The 13165-nt window shown below is 34.1% G+C and overlaps 1 pseudogene; it reads right to left on the minus strand.

The window, feature by feature from the left end:
* Positions 1-1935: 1935 nt before the first annotated feature.
* Positions 1936-12342, minus strand: LOC130053560 (proteasome subunit alpha type-1-like; annotated as a pseudogene).
* Between the last annotated feature and the right edge of the window lie 823 nt (positions 12343-13165).

Here is a 13165-nt window from a genome sequence, read left to right on the forward strand (position 1 = left end):
CCACAAGCTTTATGTAATGTGATTATGCAGATCCCAGCTCTTGTAGTGTAAATGTTCCCCAATCATTTCTATCAACTTTACATGTAATGGGGCAAGTTGATATTGGTTACAATTGTGGAAAGTGCTAAGTAACTACTCTAGAATTCCTTATAATGACTAACTAAGGAGAGAGAGAATTGTTTTGTTTGATTTTCCAAGAATTTTTCACTGATTGTTACTTCACCTGGTGTAGAGGTACTGAAGTATAAACCTATGTTTAGCCCTCAGGGCTGTCTGACGTTTCTTAATATCCATGTACAAAGAACCATGACTCTTACTTTCAAATGCTGAACATTTGGCAAAGGAACTCGTGACCTCCCATCACGAAGTAAATGCTGCCACTGAGCAACTGCAAGCAGCAAGAGAGCAAAAGAATGCAATCAAAAGTAATCTTTCAAGGTTAACATCCTATAACTGAAGTTCTTAAGAGTGACCCAAAAATCTAGTGAAATGTCCCGAAAATTGACATAAAAAAGGATCAGAAGTGGCAATTGTAAGTTTTGAATGCATTTGGATTAAGTAAATTTGAAATATAAACTTCATGTTTAAAGTAGTAGAGAAGCATTCTATACATTGTGTACAAAACTGGTTACATTGAATCACCAATTGTGACATTAAAGGGGCATGGACACAAATATAAAGTTTATTTTTCCATTTTTAATGTTTAGAATGCTTAACTGAGGTAATTCTAATAATCTTAAGCAGTTCATTAAATATCGCCTAGGTTAGGTTTTCTTAAAAGTAGGTCAAACTCCAAGGTCAAAAACTTTTGTACCAAACATAGGTCTCATCATAGGGAATGCACATATGAAATTCTTATCTCTTACCGTTGAGAAGTTATGAAAAATGTTTCAAGTTTCAAAATAAATATGCACCTTTCCCTCCCAACTTTAGTCTCGGGGGCACAAAATACCTTGACTCCACACCACTTAATGTAGCCCTGCTAATCTTGAAACTAAGCCTGTATACAGGTTTTTTCCAATGCATATTTATGAAGGGATGACAACCTAGATTTAACAATCTTGAATTTGCACTACTTGCATGTTAACATGACTAATAATGGCCCTGCTGTCCTTGATAAGATTTTTAAAGATGTTTCCCTATATGTCCCCATATAAACCTTTGATCCCCTATTGTGGTCCTGCCTTACCCTCGAGGGTCATGATTTGAAGAAACATTATCTGCACTACCTCAGGATGTTTGCATCTTACCGAGTATTCATGGCCCTGCTGTTATTGAGAAGATCTTTCCTATATAATATAGAACCTTATAAAACTTTGATCCCCTATTGTAGATCCACCCTACTCCCGAAGCCCACAATTTGAACAAACTTTGAACTGTACTACCTGGGTATGCTTGCATATTAATGAGTAATTTTGGCCCTATTCTTCTCGACAAGATGTTTAAATATTTTACCTACATGTACATTATGTAAGAGAGCTTTCAGGTAAATGTCAACTTTTTTGGTCCAGTGGTTCTTGTTGAGATATTTACCATTTCTTTATCATCTCCCCTTTGGAGGGAACATGACCCTTCATTTCAACAAACTTGAATCCCATTTACCCAAAGATAAATTTTGCCAAGTTTGAACGAAAATTGCCCAGTGGTTGATAAGATTTTTAAAAGATTGCAGAATTATTTTTTTTTTTACAAATTTTGAATTATCTCCCCTCCAAAAGGGTGTGGCTCTTCAATTTGAACAAACTTAAATCCTCATTACCCAAGCATGCTTTGTAGCAAGTTTGGCTGAAATTAGCCCTGTGGTTCTGGAGAAGAAGCCAAAAATGTTAATGGTTATGGACAGACGCCGAACCAAAAGTGGTCAGAAAAGCTCACTTCCCCTTTCAGCTCAGGGAAGCTAAAAACAGGGTAAGAATAAGAAGCCTGTAAAAGACAGGCTAACCATCATCTGTTCAGATTAGTTTAATGAGTCAAGATATGAAGTATTTTACAATCTTCTGCAACAGTCAATGAGAGTCTGGGACAAAATGACAGCACTGTTTTCAAAAAGTGGTGACAATAGATGTGTGGTGACACTTGTGAGGAGGTTAAAGGTCAATGTTCCATCCCTTGTTCCTCTACTGCTGGATCTGCTGGCTGAGGATCAGAGGGCTGTTGTTCATCCCCATCCTGTGTTTCCATGGAAGCCTGTAAAAGTATTGTGAAGAATGGATTGATTTAATGAACTCTGATCTTCAGCATGTTTCCGTAACTCACGGTGCATGCGTAAAAGGACTCTGTTTCTAACACCTACATCTGGCACATCCAAAGTAGGGAATGTAATGGTACCTATGACTTATTTACAGAATATTTAGGACAAGCCATCTTTGAAATAAACACAGAGAGGTGTAAATGGCTCCACCATTGTAGTATAAATATCAATAAATATGAATAAATAAATAATCACAGGTATGCCATAAGCACCACCGTATTTCTTTAACTATTTATACTTCAAGTTTTACAATGCTGGCGTATTCTGAAAGCATTACATCATAAACTCTCTGGATAAGATAAACTTAAATCTGATTGGCTAAAACAAATGTCATCATTACTCTATAGAACATGACCCTCTATTGGACTGAATTGTCAGATCTCTCTGCGTTGTGCACTGTTTGAGAAATCTGTATTCTACTCAGATTGATTGCTCATTATAATCATGTCAATAGTTTGACTGCTTGATGTCCAAAATTAGAGAAGATTTTTTGAAGATTACATAAATGTTGATGGTTTTGGCAATATTTTAAAATAATCTTGATAAAGTATCGCTTATTTATTTGAGTTCATACAAGGAACTCACAATTTTTTTCAGGTAATATTATAAACACATTCTCTTTTAATAGCATCTTTTGATTTTTTTGTTTACTAGATCAGCACCATTTAACAGGAGAACTCGTTTTCTATAGTAAGTTTCCAGACATTTGTAGGGAATATACACAAACATCTGGATGATCAAGACTAATCATGGTCCTCCTGGTCTTAACAAGAGTCTTATAGAACATTTCCTTATGTAACGCTATGTAAAAATGTCACCCCCTATTGTGGCCCCACCATACTTCCAGACCATGTTTTGAATAAACTGAAACCTGAGAATGCTTTCAAATTAATGGACTAAAGTTGGCCCTCCTGGCCTTGAGAAGATTTTCCCCTATAAAACTTTGTTCTCCTATTGAGGCCCCACACTACCCTGGGACCATGACTTGAAGAAACCTGAATCTACATTACCTGAGGATGCTTGCAAATTAATAATGACTAATCATGCTACTGTTGTTATTCAGTAAAATGTGTTTTCCTATACATGTATATCCTTATGTAAAACTTTTATTCCCTGTTGTAGCCCCACCCTACCCCTGGGACCAATGGTTTGAAGAAAAGTAGAACCTGCATTATTTGTTGAAGCAGAAACATATACAACAGAGATTAGCAACTCCCTCAAGTATCATCCCCGGTTCTTCTGTAAACATGCTCACACTGATTTCAATCACGTATACCATCTTAATAATCAAAGATATCGAGTTCAAACCTTCCAAATCCTATTACTAAAACATTCGAGATATGATACTTCTAGAAAATATTTCACTTCAAAGTAAAATGAGATTGAAGTTTCAAAAGGTGACACATGACCCAAACTCAGCCAAATTGGCAAGATTTCAGGAAATGTTTATGATTTGTCTTTTTGTTCTTTTTGCTAATAGTATTCATTATAGGATTAAACATTATTTTTGAAGAATTTATCGATGTGTAAACTCTGGCCATTTTATTCACAAACTGAATAAAAGTGCGAAGCACTTTTATGTTTAAGTTTGTGAGTAAAATGTCCAGAGTTTACACATCGATAAATTCTTCAAAAAGAATGTTTGATTCTTATAATTCCAATTCATTCACTTTATTGACCATTGCAAAAATTTGAATAGTTTCCCCGCACTATGTTTTTTGTTTTCAGGCGTGTTTGAATACATCGCGATTTCGGATTTATTGATGTGTAAACTCTTGTTCAGCTTTATTTTTGTCCAATCAAAACAATTGTTATAAATAACATTGGAATTATGTGTACATATGTATTTGTTAATCATTTCAAACTTGTTAAATTTGATTCCATTTTTATGATAGGAATGAAATAAATTTAAATCAACATTAAGGTATCTTATTACACCAAGACTGACTTTTTATGGCACTACGTGACAAGATGGAATTTAAATGTTTTGTGAAATTTTTTGTATGAATGGGTTTGTTTGTCTATCGTCATAGCTCAGTGGATAAACTATTGGGTTAGTGCAGATCCCATGTTTTTTAAAAACAAAATTGCATATTTTCTGCTTTTTTGACATGCATGTAAAGTGTATATTCTTCTTACATATCATCATATCTTTCATAATTAAATCATTTCATGCTGATTTGAGAAACTCTTCAAGGTATAGTGACCCACCTTATATTCATCAAACCAATGAATAGGAATTAAGAATTTATAGGTGGGACCATAACATATTCTAAGTAGTAAGCATGCTGCCAAAGAATGTGCTTATCTCTCTTGTATATGTCTCTGGTTGATACTTGCATATTGATCAGTTAACCAATCATGCTACTGTTGCTCTTGTGAAAAAGATTTTTAAAGTTTATCCCTGTATATTCCCATAAAAAGCTTTGTTCCCATATTGTGGCCCAACCCTACCCCACAAGGTCATGATCTGAACAAACTAGATAAGATTTTTTGAGATTTCTGTAATACATTCCCATGTAAAACTTTGATCCCCTATCGTGGTCCATTCATATCCCCTGGGGCCATGATTTGAACAATTTTGAATATTTCCACTCAGTAAGAAAACTTTCACATTAGTTTTGTTTAATCTGGTCAGTTTTTCTTGAAAGATTTTTTTAAAACTGCCACATTTTCACTATTTTTAATTATCTCCCTTCTAAACATGGGTGTGGACCTTCTTTTAAATCCCCTATACCCAACGACGCTTTACGGCAAGTTTGGTTGAAATTGGCACAATGGTTCTAGAGAAGTTGAAAATACTAAAGTTGCATTAGACAGACAGTTGCAGACAGACATTGACAGTAATCAGAAAAGCTCACTTGAGCTTATAGCCCAGGTGAACTAATAAAAAACCATAAAAGACTGATATTTGCATATTTTCAGTGTTTACATAACACATGTGCAACTGTAAACATATTGTTTAGAAACTTGGTTCCGACTACGCACCTGATCAGCTCCTGCGGGTGGGCCGCGAGATCTTTCTTCTCCCTCAATCATTGCCAACTTTGTAGAGTGAAGGAAAATAGTTGCATCAGTTTGATTTGTTTCTCTTTTTTTTTTACATCTAATAAATAGACATTCGGAACTACAAAATCAAATACAGTAGGGATTCGATAATCCCGACACAATTAATCCGGATGCTAAACCTTCTAGACGATTTTTTTTGTGGGAACCCAATTTTGACATATTATTTTCTATCCTTAATACTGAATTTCACATATTGGATCTAGATGATCAGGTTTTACTACAAAACGTTAAATGTATTGAAAATTGTATCATTAATTTAGACAGTGTTTTTTAGAAGGTCAGACTTGGACAATTTTAACGAGATGTAAATTTATTGTAAAGAAAACATAAAACAAAGTTGTCCCAGTAAAATGATACACCTATGTCCAATCAACACCTCCCAAATTAGGTGCTTACCTTACCTAGATGTGATGACAGTTGGGTACAAAAGCATGTGCTGATCCAGACATTGTACTTCCAATTTTTGCACACTGTATTTACAATGCTTGTAGTGACTGTATTTACAATGCTTGTAGTGTTAAATTGTAAACAAGTTGCAGCATATCATTTAATCATCTTGATTTAAAGGTTATTAATAGATGGAGCATCATGCTGTATAAATAGGGTTTATTGCACTACTACAAGCATTTTACATACGTACTTGACCACAAGTCAAAAGTTGGCTTGTTCAAATGAAAGGAGTGTGCATAAAATGAGAATTATTGTAGAATAGTTTCAAAAATGTAGATCCTGTTTTTATACTGTTGATGGAAGTCAAATATATTTAGTAGTAAGTTTTGACATGATCAATTATTTTCACTTATAAAATGTCACATATGAACAGTGTACTTGTGTATTCATGACTGATTCTTGTTGGGATGACGTGGAGCTTTATTGTTTTGGGACTTTAAAACTCCCAAATAGAGCAAGAAAATTACAGCTTTAAAGGAGTATGGCAATTCATATTTGTGCATTACACCCACAATTTTGATGTCACTTGGAGTTCTGTTCAGTTACATGTATCAGTGGATCAAAATGATATGTTGCCAGATCATAGCGATAGTAATTCGTACAGTAACAACGAGTTTAAATGGTTTCGTTCCCCAAACAAGAGCTTAGATAAATTATAGAATATGAAATAGAAACATTCATTTTTCCCCCAGTTACATGCAGTGCTTGATTGTTTGCTTTAAGTGCATGTGGTGTATAGTTTTGTATATTTCTGAAGTTCTGAATTTTATAATTGAACATATTTAATTGATAAAACATTAACAGGATAGGACAGAAGTTCTAAAATTTTGATGGCCTATACATGTAAATATCTACAAGTGTATTGAGATTTCAAAGTTTAGTGCATTGAAATGCATGTAAATGTAAATATTATCCAACATTCATTTAATAAAGAAAATCGTTAAAACGCAGCAACAAAGTAAGCATATAAGGATGTAAAAAATCTGGATGCTTCCTTTATTCAAATGATTTTGCTACTAAGGAACCAAAGTGTCTGGATTATTAGGAAAGGATACATATTTTTTCACATCTTCGTCATCATAAATAGTGAATTCCATATCTTTACCCACAATTCCTAGAGAACAATTATGCAATAAAATGTAGTATGATGTAAACATTGAAAAGAATCACTGTCAGAAACAGATTTTGATTTTCATTCATCTTTCTTTAATATGAACGAATATGAAGTAGAGAGCCCCAGATGTACCTTTGTTGTGAGTTCTACCTCCTGTGGTAGAGTTTCTCTGAGGGCCCTCAATCCATGTTTGATCAAATCATCTAGTGAACCTGAAAAATACATCAAATCTTAAAAACTCACAAAGAAAACTCTATGACCAAGCGATATCAGTACCTTTTTGGGACCATCTGTTTTATGACCTCATAGAAGAACTGATTATCAATTCATGAATGAAAACAATACAAATCCTAATAAAGGTATTGCTATAACTTGTACTTCCTGGAAAACGAATGTCAATTCATTCTTAACAAATATGTACCAATAGAAAGTTTACCATTAATTTTTATTGGAGTAAAGCAGCTAAATGACTGGCATCTGAAATAATTTTTCAGATGGTAGACAAATGGCAATGATACAAAATGAGTTTAAAAAGATTTTTAAAATCCATTTGTATATTTCATAAAGAAACACAATACATACAATCTAAGAATTTGTCCAAGTGTTTTTCTACGTATGTTCTTGCTGACTGGGACCGTGCACCAATCGCCATGGCTTTACAATCATAGTAATTTGCTGAGGGACAGGTCCGGTAGATGTGTGGCCCTTGATCCTAAAAGCAGAATGAATGTAATATATATATGTGATTCATAATCCCCCAATATGACCATGAGCTTGACATTCACCAAACCTTGCTCTTTCTATTTACATGTACCAAATATAAAATGTAACAGAATCCAAAGGTACTTAATTCAAGTTGTGGACAGAAAAATGGACAAACAGACCCAAAAATATATGCCCAAACCTACAATCTTGAGGATATAACAAATCTACAGTCTTGAGGACATAACAAACCTACAATCTTGAGGATATAACAAACCTACAGTCTTGAGGATATAACAAATCTACAGTCTTGAGGATATAACAAATCTACAATCTTGAGGACATAACAAATCTACAGTCTTGAGGATATAACAAATCTACAATCTTGAGGATATAACAAACCTACAATCTTGAGGACATAACAAATCTACAGTCTTGAGGACATAACAAATCTACAATCTTGAGGATATAACAAACCTACAATCTTGAGGATATAACAAATCTACAATCTTGAGGATATAACAAATCTACAGTCTTGAGGACATAACAAACCTACAATCTTGAGGATATAACAAATCTACCGTCTTGAGAGTATAAAAAGAACTACGTTCATTGCCTGTCTTATTCTGAATGGCAGGAGGGAATCAGATGGGAGGGAAATAAATTTTCATTTTTGTTTTACAGTGCTTCAACAAAGTTAAAAAAGAATTTTAGAGAAAGCAAAGAACATTAAGCATGTGAGCAGAAACAGTCATTGTCGCTCTACTTCATTACACTGATTCCATAGGATCTATATTCAGACAAGTATACTTAGTATTTCTGAGTTTTGTAAAGTTTTGCTTTGAGATGTCTGATGAAGTTTAAAAGAAATACCGGTACATTTGTCGCTAAATACTACTGATATTGCATATTTTCAATGAATACTCACATCATAACCGGCCACCAGTAATCCCACTCCGAACGGCCGTCGACCATATCGCTGTGTCGGGATTTGTGATTCTTATGGATAAGGAATGACACCACATTTCAATCACAAAATTGCAATTTCTTTTCATATGCTTACAAGATTGAAGCTATCAGCAGGACAAGTAAATGATTTCTTACTTGAGAGAACCAAAAATTTAAGGTGAACGATCATTTGATTATACTTTAATCATGTATATATGTTTGATGCTCACAACTCAATATTAAATACATGGAATCATATTTCTATCTTGTCGTCAAAGGATACTATTTCCAACAGCTCCTACAAGTCGCGATATGGGTAAAGGGGAGTCATAGGCATATCTGGAGTTTAAGCACTCGGACTTCATGAAATTACTGGAAAGAATAGAAAACAAATGCATACAAAACTGACTTGTTCATAACAGACTGGATTTCTGTTTCAACATCGAAAACATCTACAAATTTAGCATACCTTTCTGGAGGAAACAATTATAAACTTGATTATGGTGACCCCTTAACGTCAGGTTTCCGCAAGGTTTCCATATGGTTTCAGTTTTGCGGAAACTGGCGTTTTCATCCAGTGCTTAAAACCTTCCTAAATTTATTTATACATTTATTATACTATTACATGTACAGCTTCATATTGTTCTTCATAGCACACCGCAAAGCCAATTCCATTGCTTGGGGTCGAATTTACTATTAAAGAGTACTTTAAAAAAGTAAATTCGACCCCAAGCGATGCAATTGCCTGTTCTTCATAGGTGTGTACTGTGTACATTACTTAAGTAATATAATTTCCAATGACTGTTATAAACATGTTAATTGGTAAACTCAATACTAATCTTTTTAAACTTGCTAAATAAATAAATATCATGTTTGTTTGAAGACCTTTCCCATGTTTTATTTTAAAAGAACTACACAAACTGTGACACTAGAAGTAAACTACATTACCTGGACCAACCTGAGAAGTCTGGCATCAGCTGTTAGCCCGGCTATAGACACACCGATGTGGTCATCAATGGGGATGATTTTCTTCTGATGTGCTGCTAACTCTGAGGATGCTCTCTATAACACGTAAAATTCTCCAAATTACAGTTAATTAAATACAGATGTACCTCAGTACTGGTATAGTTTTACAGTTATCTGATGTAATGCATGTTAAAATTGACTGCACATTAGTTAGTATAATATAAAGGATAAAGAGATAATGGACCAGTTAAAAATGCTCTATCAATATCTGCAGAAATGAACATACCTTTAAGGCTATTAGGATTGCATGGGTTTTAGATTTAAGACCAACAGTTGCAGATCCTTGTTCCACAGCTTCCATGACATACTCAATCTGATTAATTCGACCCTGTCATCATAAAGGAGAGCAAAGACTTATGTTTTACTAAAATACTGTTTGCTGTAAAAATTTCAACTCATTTCAATTTTCATCCATTTCACCTATACACTCTTTGTGATAAAATTTTCAAAAAGTTGTACATGTATTTAACTTTTACATATTACGATGGCTGTGTGCGAATTCAACATGGAGCAAAATTTTCCAATGTATTAAGGATATAATTCATACTTCACTACACTTATGCCTACATGTAACATTTATATCAAAAACATAAATTGCATTACAGCGCACCATGCCAGTTGATGCTAAATTTATTTTCCCCAACATAAACATGCAAACAAAGCAGCATTGATACAACATTGCAAATTGTACAATAAATAATATAAGCCTCCTATGCCACCCAGCAAAACCAATGATAAAAAACAAAATTTCCACAGCAAAAATATGGAGTAAGCAAAAATTAAGTGGTTCCTCACTCTTTTATATATATATCGGTATATTAAATATGAAAAACATTTTCAATGATTTTGTAATAAATACATTAAAAAAAACTTGACTTGCTCTGAAGAACATGCGCTAGAAAGTGGCCACTCAATAATAATCGTTTAATAATCAAACACATTTACTCAATACTGAATTTTCATTGGCTGTTGCCTAAATAACAACTGAAACTTAGTATCAAGACACTTCTGTAATATTATTTACATGTTATGACAGTCATTTTCCACTATACTACGTTTAAATATGCAAAAAAAAAAAAAAAAAAAAGATTCCACAGGGCATAAATTTCTCAGTAAATACATAAGCATAACATGTCATAGCTCTTTAAATAAAATCAACAAACTATAATAAGTTTCTACTTATCTGTGGGCTCCAAACAGTGACATCATTGTCATACTGGTTTCGAAACTATAAAAGAAAGTGAAGAAAGTTGCCAACATTCTTGTGTATGACTGAGTAGCAATACATATATATTATTGATACAGTAACTCTATCCAAAGAGTCGGATCACGTCGAGTTCACATCGCAGATCATCAGATCACACGAGACGCTTTGAGTTTGATTTGATGATCCGCGTCTGTCAATGAGACATGATCCAACTCCTGGGATCAAGTTCCTGTAGTAATGATAAATTTATTATATACTCTCTTACGCATTTTAAATCCACATTTATAATATACTAAATGTAATCCAAATTATAAAAAAAATACAGACATACAGTGAAATTATATTATGTGTATAATGCAGTTTTGTTTGTGACGCAGTCAATATTTTTCACATAAAACGTTGCATCGATGCATTGTGACCTCATTGTGACATTATCAGTTTCAGAGGATACTGATACCGAATCAGAAAACCACAGTGTGGTGATCCAAACTTCCACCAGAGTTCGTCTTAGGAGAGGTCTATTCGTAGGTGACGTAATGAGGCCTCGACGGGGAGTTTGTGTGGTGATCCAGAAAACCGGATCACATTCTGTGAAATCCACAAAAAACGAAACATTGATGGGTATATAATAAATAACCATTCTCACTAAGGGTTGTTCCATTAAAACAAATGGGGTACCCAGAAAAGACAGTTTTAAAAAATATATGGGTGGTTCACTGGTTGAATATTGATTCTATGGTGGGTGACTTTTGAACGAACATTGTTTCTATGGGTGAAACCATATATTCTGTGATAAAATAATCAGAAGAACACACACAATTATATTTTGTTTGAATAAAACAAAGGTTTGGTTTCTTTTTTTTTTTTAAATGAGATGTTATTCACAGATACCCAAATGAAATCTAAGTAATTGTAATGCAGTAAACTTGACAATGTCATCTCCTCTGCAGTTTGTCAACTTAGAGTATAATTTAATCCTGATATTAATTAAGGATTTTACTGCATGACATGCCCTTTTGCTTTGAATAATTAAAAATATATTGCAAAATTATTTTTAAAAAAAGTAAACTTTTTTCTTTGGAGGGGTTCATATTTGTAATATTATGTGGCATGATTGATTGATTGAATATTGTTTAACGTCCCGCTCGAGAATATTTCACTGCCGGTGAAGGGCTGCAAAATTTAGGCCTATGCTCGGCACTTATGGCCATTAAGCAGGGAGGGATCTTTATCGTGTCACACCTGCTGTGACACGGGACCTCGGTTTTTGCCGTCTCATCCCAAGGACCGCCCCATTTAGTCGCCTCCTACGACAAGCAAGGGGCACTGAGGACTTATTCTAACCCGGAGGCGCATAATCAAACACAATGATGAATACCACAAATAATCAGAATTGGAGGTATCGTAGCAATTATTCAAAGTTATTTACTTAGTGACCCTGTTTCTTGGAAATGAAAAGGGGCATGACATGTCAATGTCCCTCCTAGTATGGTTTGGGCTTGTGAGTTAACCCACATTAGTCCCTAAACTAAGTTCTGCAATACAGTGATGGACTTCCATCAGTAATGTTACCATGTTTATAAGAGTGTAGATTTGAAACCAGCCAACAATAATGACAACTGTACAGTATTGCAAGTCTAAAATCTGGATTTGTATGAAGTTCTACATTGACATAAATAATTTTAGTAAGCTGCTGTGGAACTCAGTGAAGAACTATAAAGAACTATGAAGACCTGTGGGTTTATTTTGTATAATTTAGGGTTCATCACATCCATCATGTAGACAATATATGGAATCAGAATTATATATGGTGGGTTTTTTTTTAAATAAACGTGCTAACTTGTACAATATTAACACAATTAACATACTGGATTTTATAGTGCATACTACAGCTACCTATGCTGTACTTGTCTGACTTTGCAATGTTTTAGAGGTGAAAGCAAAACTAGTTTGAAATGAATTATTTTGATTACTTTGTATTATTTGTAAGGGGCGAGATCAAAAGATCTAATGTCGGATAAAAATCTAAATTCAAATAGTTAGGGGGAGGGCCCTGGGGTATAAAATCTCTCGCTGTCTCGCAAGTTTTTATCACCCGACATCGATTACACTTTAGTGGAAAAAGAGAACAGACAAGCAGCTGTTAAAAAAACACATAATAATGAGCAAAGCTTTAAGCTTACATCGCGAAGCAACGAGCTTGCTCCAATGATTACACATTTGAGTTGCGTGATTTACTATTCATCAGCTGGAAAAAAAATATGAGTAATAATTACCCATAATGCTTCTGGAAAAATGTTGCCGTCACTGCGGTATATTTCATTGACAACCCCATAAATAAAATAAATAAATTGTTTAGAAAATTCCACAAACTTTTTAAATTCCAGACAAGCTTTGT

This window comes from Ostrea edulis, chromosome 3 (genome assembly GCF_947568905.1).
Source record: "Ostrea edulis chromosome 3, xbOstEdul1.1, whole genome shotgun sequence".
Taxonomy (NCBI): domain Eukaryota; kingdom Metazoa; phylum Mollusca; class Bivalvia; order Ostreida; family Ostreidae; genus Ostrea; species Ostrea edulis.